The sequence below is a fragment of the Diabrotica virgifera genome, chromosome 7 (assembly GCF_917563875.1).
Source record: "Diabrotica virgifera virgifera chromosome 7, PGI_DIABVI_V3a".
NCBI lineage: Eukaryota > Metazoa > Arthropoda > Insecta > Coleoptera > Chrysomelidae > Diabrotica > Diabrotica virgifera.
In genome coordinates this window covers 242,095,893-242,112,700 of record NC_065449.1, presented here as the reverse complement: position 1 = coordinate 242,112,700, position 16,808 = coordinate 242,095,893, and the positions used below count along the sequence as shown (strand labels likewise).

Below are 16,808 nucleotides of genomic sequence, written 5' to 3'. Positions count from 1 at the left end.
GTCAAATGCTTTCTCGAAATCAATAGAACAGGCATAGGTATACTTCCTGATTCATATCTAGGTATCTCTGCAAAGAACACTCACTGCAAACAGTGCATCCCAATGTCTGATAGTCAACAATAAAACTGTTACTTTACTTTATTCTTTTTTCTAAACCCCTTAGCTACTGGTCTATTAATGAAGAATCCCAGGTAGAAGAGTATTCATACATCTTTTTAAAAACTGGTATTATATAACAAGTTTTCAATTTTAAAAGAACTTTTTTGTGCTTTTTATCATTCTCTGCAGATATTATGAACCTTTTCAATACATCTTTTTTTCATTTTATGAGCTTTATTCGAACAAAAAAATTTCGCCCTAAAGTAAAGTAATTATTTTTAACAACGTGTTTTTCGGAGCAGCCTGCTCCCAGCGAATATTCCAAAACACTATTCCCTCGTTTCATCTTCAATTTATAAAGGTTTAAAGTAAATTTAAAAACAGCAAGAACGCTTGATATAAAGTGAATAAATTCCTAATTTCACCGTTGCAGCATTTCAACAATAGATCATTCTTTAAATTTCCTTAGGAAGTATCCATCATGGCTTTCTTCCGTAGTTTAAAATCATGGCGGGGCGAACATTTATTTTTGTGATCTATGAGATAAAATATCTTTTAAAAGAGTAAAACTACAGGTAGTTATATATCAAAGAATTTTTAGGCCGGTTTTTTAACATTACATATTAATTTTAATTCGACTAAAGTTAAGTAATGACTCACAAGAAATAAAATGTAGAATAGAGAAGGCTGGGAATGCATTCAAAAGCCACAACCTTAATCTGGAGATAAAAGTAAGCCTCCTACGATGTTATCTCTCTCTCTCTCTCTCTCTCTCTCTCTCTCTCTCTCTCTCTCTCTCTCTCTCTCTCTCTCTCTCTCTCTCTCTCTCTCTCTCTCTCTCTCTCTCTCTCTCTCTCTCTCTCTCCTGTCGTTTCCCCATTACTGAGGATCGTGATTTCTTCCAATATTCCTAACAATGTTTCTCGATTGGTCTCTATCTTTAGCTACTCTAAGAGCTTCGCAGAATGAGTTTCCAGCTGAATGCTTTATTTGGTCAGATCTAGTTGCTGATCGTCCTCTTGATCTTCTCCCCGGAACGTTTCCAGAAACAATTGATCTCTCCAAACTGTCGTCACCTCTGCGAACCACGTGACCAAAGAATTGCAGAATTCGTTGCAGACATATTGTGGACAGCCTATTTTTTATATTGAGTTTGTTTAGAATGGAAACGTTTATCCTATGAGCTGTCCAAGGTATGCGCAGCATTCATCTCCAGCACCACATCTCAAAGGCATCAATTTTTTGACGCTCGCATGCGCGAAGAGTCCAAGTCTCTGCTCCGTATAGAAATATTGAGAATACAAGAGGATTCACCAGTCTTATCTTGATATTTTGAAATATAGATCTGTCTTTCCAAACTTTAGTTAGGCGACTCATCGCATTTTTTGCCATACCCATACGTCTCCGAACTTCTGCTTCACAGTTACCATCGTTAGTTATACTAGACCCGAGATAGACAAAGGTGTTTACTACCTGGTACTCCTGTAATATGTTAGTCAGTTAAATAGTGTCAAATCTGTCGACCACCATTATTTCTGTCTTAGCTTTATTGATTTTCAGACCAACTTTATTGCTTTCGTACTCAACTCTTCGCAGAAGATCAAACATTTCTTGCTCATTTGCTGCTATAAGTGTAGTGTCATCAGCAAATCTTAATTTGGAGATTTTCCTACCAGCTACTGTTACTCCACCGGCCCATTCTTCTAAAACCATCCTCATGACATGTTCACCATAAATGTTAAATAGGTCAGGTGACAACACGCATCCTTGTCTAACACCTCTCTCGGTCTTGAATTGGTTTGAGAACTTCTGATCTAGTCGTACTGTCGCTATATTAGACTGGTACAGATTTTTAATAAGTGTCACTAGGTGCATTGGTGCCCCCATTTCTATTAAAATTGACCACAGATTTATCCAGCTTACACAATCAAATGCCTTTTGGTAGTCAACGAAGCATATAATCATAGGTATGTACTTGAAATTCTCTAGACTTTTCAATGAGTTGTCTCAGGTTCAGGATTTGTTCCCTTTTACCTTTACCCATTAAAAACCCTGCTTGTTCCTGAGGTATTTGGTAATGTAGATAGGTTTTTAATCTATTTTTGATGATATGCAACAAGATTTTACTAGCATGTGTTATTAGTGACAGTGTGCGGTAGTTTTCACATTTGGTAGTAGTTCCTTTTTTTGTAGTGGGATATCAATTGAGGTACACCAATCAGATGGCCATTTTCCTGAATTCCAAATAGCGACACAGATAGAATGGATGATATGTAATCCTTTGTCACCTAGTAACTGTAGTATGGTGTACAATGTTATATCTTCTCAATATTATATTACGAGGTTGAATCCTGGACACTCACTGAAGCAATGGAGAAAAAACTTGAAGCCTTCGAGATGTGGCTATACAGGCGAATTCTAAGGATATCATGGACGGGCAAGATAACCAACGAGACCGTATTACGAAGAATGGGGAAAGAAAGAGAGGTGATGTATACCATTAAAAGGAGAAAGTTAGAATATCTCGGACACATAATGAGAAACAGCACTAAATACAGATTACTGAAGGTAATCTTTCAAGGTAAAGTATTCGGAAAGCGGGGAGTTGGGAGAAGAAGAATATCATGGTTAAAGAACCTGAGGAAATGGTTCTCCATTACAAAGGATATAAATCGTATAAAACTGCTTCGTTTTCGCACAAGTACGTTTTTTGAAATTGCATAACTAGCTACAAACTCCACTCACTGCCTTCTTCATGGAAATATTTCCCGTAACGTGAGATCATTGATTTGTAATAAGAAAGTTTAAATTCTGAGTTTTTAGGGTATATGTCTTGTATTTATTTCCAAAGCTCATAATCGAAAATTCATGTTATAGGTTTTGAAAATTAGGCTATAAAATGAAAATTCTATAGTGACCGGTTAATGGAAGGGATAAATTTTACTGATCAATCATAGCAAAAAATCGCGCAATATTTATTTATTTAACAGCTTTTTTATAGAAACCGACTTCATTTGGACACCAACAAATAATAAAACGAATTGTAAAACATATGTGGCGACACGCTTCAATTACTATTTTGCTAATTTAAATTTTTAATTTTTAATAACTTTTCCCTCAAAACGAAATAATAAGTCCCATTTAAAATTTACATTTCTTTCGGCTCATAATATATATACGAAACCAGATGTTAATGGCCTGCTCAGTTTATGTATGCGAAACAAAAATTCCACATTTAATAAATTACCGTATCAGACCAGCTAGCCTCTTTATGTCAATAAATCACTTTTTAAATGCATTCGAACCATCAACTTCCCCACATGTGTCAACATGAATGTTTTTAGTTCAGTCTTTTACAAGCCTCGGTCCGTAACATACCTACCCTTTTCGAGAAATAGGAACGCCTTTTTACCGAAATAAATAAATATATTATTGACAGTTTGTTGTTTTACATTTTTGTTCTAATTTTATTTATGTATTTCCGTGAACAATAAGGTTATTACACGCAACTCAACCCCTCTACGGGACGAATCTAAACATTCCGTATATGTATTTGGAACCTAGGAGTTTTCTATTGGTTCGTTGCAGCACGCGGTCATATTTTAACCAATAGGCGGCGAGGTCCCAAACGCATATACGGAATGTTATTCGGTTCCAAATTCATATACGGAATGTTAAATATTCGTACACCGAAAAAGATAAGTCTTTATTAGAGTCTGTTAAAAGGAGATTAATTTTAAAATACTTGTTACTGTATTATTAAATAAAAATAAAAAAAATATAGTATTTGGAATATTATTTGGTGCGAAATTCATATACCGTATGTTAAATATTCGTAGAACAAAAAGACGATTTTTATTAAAGCCAGTTAAAATGAGACTGGTTTTTAATAGTATATTATACAACGAGCATTTAATGATGGTCAATATGAAGCGAGTATAAGGAATACGAAACGAGCCGCCTAGCGGCGAGTTTCTTATAAAGTACAAGCTTCATAATGATATAATGATAATTAAATGCAAGTTGTATACACGATTTTTTCTATAATCGTTCACAAAAAAAAATATATTCAACTTTATTAATTTTGTAACGCAAACAAATTAAGTAGTTTGTCAGTCTGACAGTTTGTTTACATATTGAGAACTGTCAAAGCGTATATATTTGACTCGCCATTGGTTACTGCGCGTGTGCCACCTTTATCGCGAATGTCATATCTATTGGTTATTCTATTGGTTAAAAATCTGTATCATATTGAAAATCTGTATCGTAATGAAGTTCATTATGATACAGGTAGTGACATCATAATTGATATATTATAGTATGAGAATAGAAAAATGATTGTTAATGTATTATTAAAGATCCATAAGGAAAAAGGTTTTCCTGTAGTTGGCTGTATACCAAATAATACAAAAAAACGAATAAAGTCCTTTATAAAAGGTCTATATTTAAAATCCCTAAAAAGGGCTACATCACAGAACTAGTTTTCGATTGGTTGACCAATCATCATCAGTGCTTTCCTAAAATGAATATAACCTTATAAAATGGTGCAAAGGTTTTAAAATTTTGACTACGGTTAAAAAAAGTTGTACGTTATACTCACGTGATCTTACATGCTAACCACCGAAATATTTGTAATTATGTAATATATGTAAATAAAATTTGTAATATTATATTTTGGCGGTTAGCATGGTAAGGACACGTGAGTAGGTATAACCTACGACTTTTTTTAAACGTAGTCAAAATTTTAAAACCTTTGCATCATTTTATCAGGTTATATTCATTTTAGGAAAGCACTGATGATGATTGGTCAATCAATCTAAAACTAGTTCTGTGATGTAGCCCTTTTTAGCCCCTTTAAATATAGACTTTTTATAAATAACTTTATTCGTTTTTTGGTATTATATGGTATACAGCCAACTACAGGAAAACCTTTTTCCTTGTGGATCTTTAATAATACATTAACAATAATTTTTCTATTCTCATACTATAATATATCAATTATGATGTCACTACCTGTATCAAAATGAACTTCATTATGATACATATTTTCATTAGGATACAGATTTTTAACCAATATATTCGAGATATGACATTCGCGATAAAGGTGGCACACGCGCAATAACCAATGGCGAATCAAATACATACTCTTTGACAGTTCTCAATATGTAAACAAACTGTCAGACTGACAAACTACTTAATTTGTTTGCGTTACAAAATTAATAAATTTGAATATATTTTTTTGTGAATGATCATAGAAAAAATCGTGTAAACAACTTGCATTTAATTATCATTATGAAGCTCTTACTCTATACGAAACTCGCCGCTAGGCGGCTCGTTTCGGATCCCTTATACTCGCTTCATAATTACCATCATTAAATGCTCGTTGCATACTCGTAATATACTATTAAAAACCAGTCTCATTTTAATTGACTTTAATCATTGATTATAGACACGGATATATCCGTGTTTATAATCAATGCTTTAATAAAAATCGTCTTTGTGTTCTACGAATATTTAACACACCGTATATGAATTTCGCAACAAATAGCATTCCAAATACAGTAGAATACATTTGAAATGTATTCCAGATACATTCCAAACGTCGATTATCCGAACTAATTGGGGGACAGGGGTGTTCGGAAAATCGATTTTTTCGGATAATTGAACTGTAATGATAGTATTTATATTATATAGCAATACTATTTATCCATAGGCAAATGAAAGCCTTATTTACATACGTCTTTACATACTTACATACATACATGTATATCTTTAGTAACAAATAGGATAGAAATTAAACAGAAAAGTGCTGCATTTGCAACAAGATGAAGATTTTTAAGCATTAAAAATCTTCGATTTTCTTCCTTCTGACGATGCAATCCTACCCGTTCACAAGCGGCTGGGTTACGTGTTTTTTAATCATCTATCTTGCAAAGTATTTCAGAATGAATTAAAAAATATGAAATTTGATTTTCGGTGTCAGTTTGGCATTACAAACTACATGCAACAAAGTTAAAACTCCCTGGTATCTAGGAAGGAGAAATAGGTTCTCCCCCGGTTTTTTTTTTAGTAAACCTTTTATATACAGCATCATCTACATCGCGTGTTTAAGGCAAGTTTTATCGTATTACGATTTGTGGATCCGTCAGACAAATTAAGCCAGAAATTAAGCCCGACCCGTAGCGGAGGGCAGTAATCATTCAAGGGAGGAAAAGGCACTTTAGTCCCATGTTATACATATGGTTTTTCCACCTTCCTCAAATAACAAGTCAATTTTTCATTTTTACTTAATTTATTTATGTAACTAGCCAACAAAATTTATTAGAACTAAAACTAACAAGTAGGTACAATATAACTGTCAACTGTCAAATATAAGTCAAATTATTAATGTAAACATTGTTAAATCAAAATAACAATTTACTGTTTTTACCATTCTACAAAATACAGGCTGTTTTATAAATGTATAGATACTTACGTAATAGAAAATAGATATTGTACAGGGCGTCAATAAGTTATATTTCATGAATGAAATACCATGACGTCACTTTTACTTTTCCTCCCTAAGGGGAAAAATATTTTCCTCCCTAGGGAGGAAAAGTAAAGCTTTGCTCCCTACAATCAGGTCCGGAAAAGTATACTTTCGGTAGAGGTAGGTGGAAAACTATTTTTCCACCCGCTATTCTATTATTTTATCCGCTATTCTAGTCACCAGCCTCTGAAGATCCCTAATATTTTCGGCTAAAGTAACAGTGTCATCCGCATATATAATGTTGTTAATGGGAACTCCATTTACCTTTTTTCCAGCTATTTCACCCTCAAGAGCTTTTTTCACGATCTCTTCCGAGTAGGCATTAAAAAGAATTGGCGACAACACGCATCCCTGTCTCACTCCACGTCTGATTTCAATTTCCTCTGACAGCTGGTCGTTAACACGTACTTTTGCTCTTTGCTTATAGTATAAATCCGATGTAATCCTGAGGTCATTGTAGTCTATCTTCTTCGAAGATTAATAGAACTGAACATACAGTCCGTCTAATATACTTACCGTTGCACGTCATTATCTGCGTCAGAGATCTAATTTGACATTGTTGCTCAATTACAAAAAATTCTTAATTTCATTTTAAATCAAATATATCCCGTAATTTTTCCGAAGTGGATTATACAACAAAGCAAATTAATATTCAACGTAAATAAATAAAAACATTACAAATACAAAACAAGAATTAAGTTATAATCTTACGTTAAACTAAATAATAAAAACAATAAATATATTAATAAAACAAATATTTATAGTAAATAATAAAAACAAATCTGAAGTGTCAATACCGCAACTATCAAATAAATGTTACCAATTTATGCCAAAATGTCACCTTCGTTCGATTACAGTTACAGTGTGTACCGAACAAATGTGCTTCATAAAAGCGCTTTATAATCCATTTATACAAATTAAATGAAACATTATTATTGTGTATTTCTTTAAGTTAACATTAATAGAAATCTTCAAATATTATTTCTACGCGTATATAATAAAATATGTCTAGTGGCTGTAATTCCAGTGCACTCGGCAAAATGATTCTAAAAAAGAACACACCTACCTCCTAAATATTTCGTGTTGGTATCATGTGACGTCACGGGCTATGACGTGGATGACGTGCAACGGTAAGTATATTAGACGGACTATGTAATTATAGAATATAGAAACTTTAATGAAAATTAAATTAATTAGTAGGTAACTACAGAGCTTTATATTATGATTATTTGAATTTTTTCCCATTTTATTCTCACGGACTGGTCTACAATGACAAGAAGGTAATACGTTCAAAGATAAAAGCGGTAATTGCAGAAAAATGCAGTGAAGAGATCAGGGGGTGTATACTTTATTTTCTGTTCTCGTGAAATTATTATTCCGCAGTGACCTACGCTGAAATGCTATAGACATATATTTTAAATGTAAATTAAACACTGTGGAATAGCAAAGCGACCTTTTTATTTGGTGTCGCGTCGTTTTAGTTTGTAAAATAATAGGTTTCTTTGTTAAGGAAGCTTCCAAAACTATTTAGGGATATACACACTCTTTTTCATCTCCCGTTTAAACATTTGTTTTGTATGCACTTTTTTATTCTTATATTTTTCTATACAGGGTGTCCCAGACTAATTTATCCAGGCTATATCTCTTAAACGAATAGAGATTTTCGAATGGGACAAAAACAGGTCTATTCCAATAATTGTAATACACTTTAATATGGAGTAGAAAAATGATCCCCGAAATATTCATCCCTTAGTTACAACCCTAACTTTAATTTTTTTAATAGCACCCTGTATATTTTTTTATAGTTTTGGATGTGGTCTTGTATCGTCTATTCAACAGATTTTTTTTTAATAAAATCGGTTTGTAAATAAATCAACAAAATATCAGTTTATTTTTTATTTTTGTTAATTATGGTATAGTTAATAAAAATTAAAGTTATAGGTTCTAACTAAGGGATGAATATTTAGGGGATAATTTTTCTACGCTTTATTTAAGTGTATTACAAATGGAATATATCAGTTTTTGTCCCATTCGAAAATCTCTATTCGTTTAAGAGATATAGCCTGGATAAATTAGTCTGGGACACATAACAAAAATAAAAAATAAACTGGTATTTTCTTTATTACTTACGAACCGATTTTATTTTTAAAAAATATGTTGAATAGACGATAGAAGACCACATCCAAAACTATTAAAAAATATACAGGGTGCTATTAAAAAAATTAAAGTTAGGGTTTGTAACTAAGGGATAAATATTTAGGGGATGATTTTTTCTACGCCATATTAAAGTGTATTACAAATGGAATAGAGCAGTTTTTGTCCTGTTCGAAAATCTCTGGTAGTTTAAGAGATATAGCCTGGATAAATTAATCCGGGACACCCTGTATACAGGGTGAGTTTTTAATGCGACATTGGTCGATAATTTCATTGTAATACAGAATATCCAAAACTATACCAAAATAAAAAAGAATGTGTGTGCACTTCAAGGGCGCCCCCAGGGAGGGGCCAGGTGGGGCCATCGCCCCCCATGAGAATTTGGCGAAAGCGTGTAAAAAATATTTAGCTCTCTCTTACTTTATATTATAAAATAAATTCCATATTAATCATAATCACTCACGAGATATGCCAGTTTAAATGTATTTTTTCTCAATCCCTTATCCCTTCTGACTGAGACGCATATGTTTGGATGGAACCGCATCGTTTTCGGTGCGCATGCCGCATGCACTGATGATGTCCGGTCTAGGCTTATCCAGTTGAGAAATGAAATAGGTGGGCTGAACGGCCGATCTGATACGTCTAGTAGTACGGTAGTGCTCACAATTTATATACTGTTATTCATAGAACTTATATTAACGTGTTAAAAGTGTTTTTTGTGCAACGTGTAAGTATTATATAATATACTTTATTTCTCACTTGACCTTAAATAAAATAGGCTTATTTTTACGAGGTAGTTATCTATTGTGTGTAAAGGTAAAAAATACTTTTTTATGAATTAAAATAACATCATTTGCGTCTATGAAGTACAATTACAATATTTATTTCAAAAATTGTGCTTGAAGTAATAACATTTTTTATAAGTACCCTTCCTACTTTAAGAAAATAAGTTATTCCTGTATCGCAGTTGAGATATTCAACTGTGCAAGGTAGGTATTTTAATCTACAAATTTTAATTAACTTAGATGAATTTTTTACTTCTCTAAAAGGTTTTAAAAATATTTTTCAATGCAACTAAATTATCCATTTGGTCTTATTCTGTCCATTTATCGGCCTACTCCCCGGTTAAATGCGTTAATTTATTTGACACCTAACACTTAGATGCAGCGGCGGCTCGTGGGTCAATCTTCAGGGGGGTCATTTTGGTTTGAAAACTTCAAACTGTTGATTTTTTAAAGTATTTAAAAGATCTTTTAGCATTTATATTTTAGATAAAAAATACAGACTTAGATAAAACTCAATACTATTTACCCTAGTTTTCCGAAAATTAAATTTGTCTTTTTTTAGAGTAAATCTTTTAAAAAATATAGGAAAAATGGTATGAACAGGTTATTGACTGATATATAGATAGGAATATTTATAGTATAATAAATTGTAAATTTATTAAAACGAAACTTACTTTAAATATTTTTATATTTTAAGTCAATTCTTCTATCCTTTAGTTCTGCAAAATAGTCTATGACCTTCTCATTGAAATTTGGAATGCTCTTGACAAGCGTTTTCTCGATGCTCAGCATAGACAAGGCACTAAGTCTAGGTTGTCCCATCGTATTACGCAGGAATGTTTTTACTCTTTTTAAAGTAGAAAAACATCTCTCACTTTCCACGGTTGTCATAGGGAGTGTGCACAAAATATTTAATAACTTCACTGCTTCAGAAAATGTTTCAGACAAATTCATGTTAATAAAAAGCTGAAGTATGGCTACTGCACCAGCACTATTGCGAAAATCCTCACGACAATATAAGACTTCAAGTTCCGATTTTAGTTTGGAAATATTCACTGTGGGATAATTAGCCGTCACCATTTTTAAAATATTTTGCGGAAAGTTGGTAGTGTATGCTTCAAATTTCTCTATGTAGAATAACTGTGAAATCATGAGATGATCATTGAAACTAAACCTGTGATTTATTTCAGATATAATAATATCACAAATTTCAAGTGCAGTTCGTCGCTTTGGATCCTCTGCAGTAGTTTTTCTTTTTTTTGCTGTTGATGTGCTTGGTACTTCTGATTCCAAAATAGTATTTCTAATTATTTGGATATTGTTGTTAAAAGACAGGATACAATTTTTGACAGATATAACATCAATGTCTCGCATTTGCAATTGTTTAAACAATATATCAACATGGGGCATTATTTTATGGAAAAAATTTAACCAAAATAAAAAATGCTCATCTTCCAAATGTCTTTTTAAACCAGTTGCTTGATTTATATTGTTACCATCTTGCTCCTCATCAATAATTTCCTCTAAGCAAGATTTTAAATCATCTTTATAAGTGTATACAATTTCAACACATTTTGTATTGAAAGCCCATCGAGTAGGCGCAGCTTTAGGTAGCCTTACTTTAACCACTCTATCCAGAACCATCGTACGTTTTGGAGATCGGCCGAAAAAGGACGAAAATCCGTGTAAATTTGCAAAAAATATTTTTATCGGTTTGTGTTGACTCGCCGCTTTTTGGAGGATAAGATTAAATTGATGGGCATAGCAGTGAATGAAGTGTGCATTTGGGTATATTTCTTTAATTTTTGTTTGTACTCCTCCCAGTTTACCGCTCATGACTGATGCACCATCGTAACTTTGGGCAATCAATTTTTCAGGTGCTTCATTAATTTTTAATAATTGAAGTTCTTCCAATATTACATTAGTTAAATGTTGTGCTGTAGTACCTAGGGGGTTAACAAATTTCCAAAATCTTTCATGTACAATACCAGTTAATACATATCGCAATATGATAATCATCTGCGTTTTATTGGAGCTGTCTGTGGTCTCATCTACTTGAATGGCCACAAAATTTGTCTGGCCAATCTCCTTCATGATATGAGTATGCACAATGGCTAACATTGATTCTAAAATATCGTTCTGAATTGTTTTCGATGTTCCTTTAAATACTGTACTTTTTTCAATGTGTTCTTTAAACATTAAATCCAGTTCAGAAACAAAATCGATAAGGCCCAGAAAAATTCCACGATTATTGGAGCTGTCACTTTCGTCATGACCGCGCAATGCAATTTCGAAAACTCCACAAAATTTTACACAGTCGATTAGTTTGTTTAAAATATACCTATTTTTAGATACCAATTCATTAAAGTCATGCACAGATTTACGATATACACTATCAAGTTGCTGTCTTATGTTAACACGTCCTAAACTTGCGTAACTCATTGATGAATTTATATGAGTAGTTGAAGAGGCATGTTTTGTAATTTTCACTTTTAAATGCTTAATGTCAGTTACTCCATTTTTCGCCCATACAGCGTCATTCGAAAACAGTAAACACGGATAGCAAAAAAATGCATTTCTCACACTGCAGCCACAAATCCAATCACACAAATTGTACATTGATTCTTTAAAATATCTTTGAATGTCCTTACCCCTATCCTTTGTTGTTTGTTTTAAATTCATGTTTGGTTTTGGTCGACCACTTTCTTTTTTCTCAAGCCGCCGTTCATAATTTAGTGTTCCAGCAGATTTTAAGGCAATTATTTCGTCAACAACACTCATCTTGTTTTTGTTACAATCACAAAAAAATCCAACAAAACAAAATAAATTACGCAAATACGCCGCGATCGATATAGACCTGCCGTGAAGTGCGGTCAGCAGACGGTAACTAACTAAACGTGAGGCCGTCGACTCTACTAGAGGTATACGACGGAAAGGTCACTCCCACTCTCGCCCACGAAATTGCTATCTGCCGTCTCTTTTCTATTTTACATGCATTTGTCCATAAGCCATAAGAACTGTATATAGACAATTTAAAATACGGCCCAGCCACGGGCTTGTGTATAGCGCGAGGCGCGACGTTATTATATCTATTATATTTGTTTTGCCAATGCAGACTGCTGAGAGAGAATTTTATATTTCAGAGTGAAGTTTTAGATAAAAGATATTTTTAATAAAATTGGTATTTTTATGAGATTATTTTAGGGGGGTCATTGACCAATTGACCCTAAGGAGGAGCCGCGCTTGCTTAGATGATTGAATGCATCAATTTAATTAGCCTACTGTATTTGTAGAAAAATGGACATAAGGAAGTTCTTTAACAAGCCAAACAAGCGGCTGAAAATTGATGATGGATCTGACCTACCGAACAGTACCGAAAACAGTAGTATAGTATGCAGTCAAAATGATTTAGCTGTAGCAGGGCCATCTAGCTTGGAGTCAGCTGTATCCGCCTCTCAAAGAGAAACTAACGTTGTAACGGCCACCGCATCGGATAATTTTGCGATTGTTGAAGACAGTTTAAATTTGGATGTTGGGAACTACCTTGATACTAATAAAATTTGTAGCTTGAACGATCGCTTGAAATTTACTTTGTTAACAAACCCATGAAAGCCAGATAAATGTTACAATTTCAAGTATGATATTGACGATGGCAAACGACCATTTATCCATGAATGGTTAAATACGTACCCCTGGTTAGCTTATTCAAAAGAAGTTAAAGGTGGGCTATGCAAGTTGTGTGTACTGTTTAGGCCCCGCGTAACCCATGGTAGTTATCAAAGCGGCTTTATAAATGCAGCATGAGCATGCCTGCTTTTTGCCGTCAGTAGCAAAAGCCATCCAAATAGCTCTTTGTCTGCCACCAACAACTTGCACCATCGAGCGATCATTCAGGTAACTAACTATAATTTTATTACGTTATATTCTTATCCATGTGTTTCAGTTCTTCTAAAACTTACATTACAATATAACAACCTCGATACTTTTTTACAGCACTCTCAAACGTGTGAAGACCTGGATAAGGAATACGATGTCGAACAATCGTCTAAGTGGGCTATGCCTGTTATCTGTACACAGAAGAAAAATAAAAGAAAATATAGAAAACTTCATGCAGAAAGTAATTGATTTATTTGCGATGGACACCAGAAGAATTCAATTATTATTTAAGTAACATTTTACTGACACTAACCGTGTTGCGTTTTAAACAGCAAAACAATTTTTCTTGTATTTTTTGTTTCAATACCCTTTACCCCCCCTGAGGAAATATCCTGTGGGCGCCCTTGGTGCACTTTGTACGAACATAAGAAGTTATACTTCTATTGTATGATTTCAACGAAATAAATATACTTTCAACAGGTTATTTGTATTTTATTTAAAGATTAAACTAATTTTTACTTACTACTTTCCAAAATTTTTATTAAAACAGTAATAAAAATAAAAAAAAGTTAGAAAACACACGGGGATTCGAACCGGGGACCTCTCGATCTCCGGTCATGCGCTCTACCACTTGCTTTGACAGGTTACAAGATTTCTCATATATACTGACAAATTTAATAGACCAAGTGAAGTATACAAAAATACTTTAAATATACACTTACTATTATTATAAAATATCTTATTCCCGAGGAAGACAAATCCAAAGACACAAAAATTTTAATAAATATATTTACTAAAAACACTAATAATATATTCTTTTCACGCACACCTTATTTGCGCTACATAAAGATGTAGCGACTAACATACTGTCGGTGTGCGCATGCGCCATGGAATGTAAAAATTCACCCTCGTGCCTAAAGAAGTATAACTTCAAAAAAACATTGATATTACTCCATTATTAAGGGAGATATTAAAAAATACCTACTCCATCACTTGGGCAAAATAAGGTCGCCACGAAAATAATTATTTTTCAAAATATTTTACAATTTTTACTATGTGTATAAATGGCACTGTTAACTAGTAGGGTTGATAGATGCACTCACGCAGTTATGAATGTTAATATTGATAAGTAAAGAAATTATGAATTTTTAAATTTGGAAAAGCTATCTCGGCAATAAATGGCCATACAAAATTTTTTTGTCAACACGAATGTCGAAACGATATTTCAAAAATTTTAAATCTTCGCGACATTATTAAAAAAAGTCGAACGAAAAGTTATAAACAAATTAACACAATTTTCAAATGCCTTTTGGAGAATAGTTTACTTGAACTTTTTATTTCTCAATACATGTGTCGAGAACATACGTAAAAGGTACATTCCATGTCAAATCACTCAGGCAAAAAATTTTGGATCTCCAATTTGTCTGAAAATTGGTATATAGCTTCTGCGGGACGTAAAAATAAAATATTTAAGGTCAAAAAATCTTCTTCTTTTTTTTTCTCAAAATGTTATTTTATGCGATTTTACAGTGATTTGGTGTTTATTTAAACAAATTTGCATTTTCTGTCGTAGAGTATCAATGAAAAACATAATATTTTAATAGAAAGGACTCAAAAATGTCATTATATGGCATTATAACAAGTTATTTTGAATCAAAACAAGTTTTTGATCAAATTTTATAGTGTAAAAAACGTTAAAATACCGTTTTTTACATTTTCCTCCGTTCCCAAAATACATCATCATAGATTTGGCTGAAAATTTGCCCACAAATAGCCAAAAGATAGGACTTTAAGTGGTTAGAAGGATTTGAATTATATTACAATAAAAAAAAGTTACATGCAGTAATATCAGACTCAAAAGTATATATTAGTCCAGTCGGAATAGCATTTGACCTTGAATGCCGAGCTGCCCAAAATTTTATTTTTCTGATCTTTAGGGGAGTCACTAGTAGCCTAAATTTAAAATCACGAATGAATTCCTCCGTTACGTTAGCCGCCATCTTGATTTTAAAGGAGAACCTGTTTTGCTCAATATCTCCGTCATTTTTAACTTTTCGACAAAAATGGTAGGAACTGAAATTGTTCCAAATAAATCGTATTTACAATTATTACAATTTCTTTTTAACAATTTTTGTCGTGAGGTCGATATTTTCGAGTTAATTGTACTTACAGTAGACGCCTATATTTTTGACCATAATATTGCATGTAACTTTTTTTGTATTGTAATATAATTCAAATCCTTCTCACCGCTTAAAGTTCTATGTTTTGTCTATCTGTGGGCAAATTTTCAGCCAAATCGATTATAATGTATTTTGGGAATGGAGAAAAATGTAAAAAACGGTATTTTACCTTTTTCTACACTATAAAATTTGATCAAAAGCTTGTTTTGAATCAAAGTAACTTGTTATAATGCCATATAATGACATTTTTAAGTCCCTTCTATTAAAATATTATGTTTTCCATTGATACTTTACGATAGAAAATGCAAATTTGTATAAATAAACACCAAATCACTGTAAAATCGCATAAAATAACATTTTGAGAAAAAAAGAAGAAGAAGATTTTTTGACCTTAAATATCTGATTTTTACGTCCCGCAGAAGCTATATAACAATTTTCAGACAAATCGGAGGTCCAAAATTTTTTTTGCTCCAAAATTGAGTGATTTGAAATGGAATGACCCAAAAACAAAAAAATAAAACCTTATAGAGAATTAAATATACTTTCAATAATGAGCTATACCCTGTTCCACGAACATACGCCTGTCTTGGATTATCGCGATAACGAATATTTTACTGCGCAAGATATGAAGAACGAAAGTAAATTGCAAAATATATTGTTGTTTACCGGAACAATTATTAGAGCCATTTATTTTCGCATTTCTTATGTTGCACACTAAAATATTAATTGTCGCGATAATCCAAGACAGGCGTATATTCGTGGAATAGCCCATATCATCGTATTCTCATTTAGAAAAATTATCGATTACGTCCTCACGCCCAGACGGATGACGTCACTAGTATAATACATATATGCCAAAAAATCATAATTTAAAAATATAAATCGACTTGCTTCAGGATTTCTGTCCAAAATCTCCCATCCTCGAAAAAATGAATGTATTCCATAATTTTGCCCCTCTCTGTACATATATTCTTGACAATCTTATTACAATATAATTATAATCTAAAATAAAAATGTATACCATTTTTATTCAGTTGCAATGCGAAGCCAAAACTGTCTTAAGTTTTACTTAGGTTAGAGAGCGCGGCCAGCATTCTTATCGACGATTTCACCTCTTGTTAGAGGCTCTTCAGAGAATGCATAGGCTGCTGCTATCTCTACTCCAGGTAAAAAATTTTGACATTC

General features: G+C 32.8%; 1 protein-coding gene and 1 long non-coding RNA gene across 2 annotated transcripts in view; both read left to right on the top strand.

The window, feature by feature from the left end:
• LOC114329174 (collagen alpha-1(XV) chain) overlaps positions 1-16,808 on the top strand; it is a gene marked incomplete at its 5' end in the record, with an annotated part of 898,386 nt that overhangs the window by 813,072 nt on the left and 68,506 nt on the right. The gene's annotated exons all lie outside the window — the stretch shown is intronic.
• On the top strand, positions 13,364-13,794 carry LOC126887818 (uncharacterized). The gene is made up of 2 exons (XR_007699220.1): positions 13,364-13,461; positions 13,561-13,794. It is a non-coding gene; the product is annotated as an uncharacterized LOC126887818 (long non-coding RNA).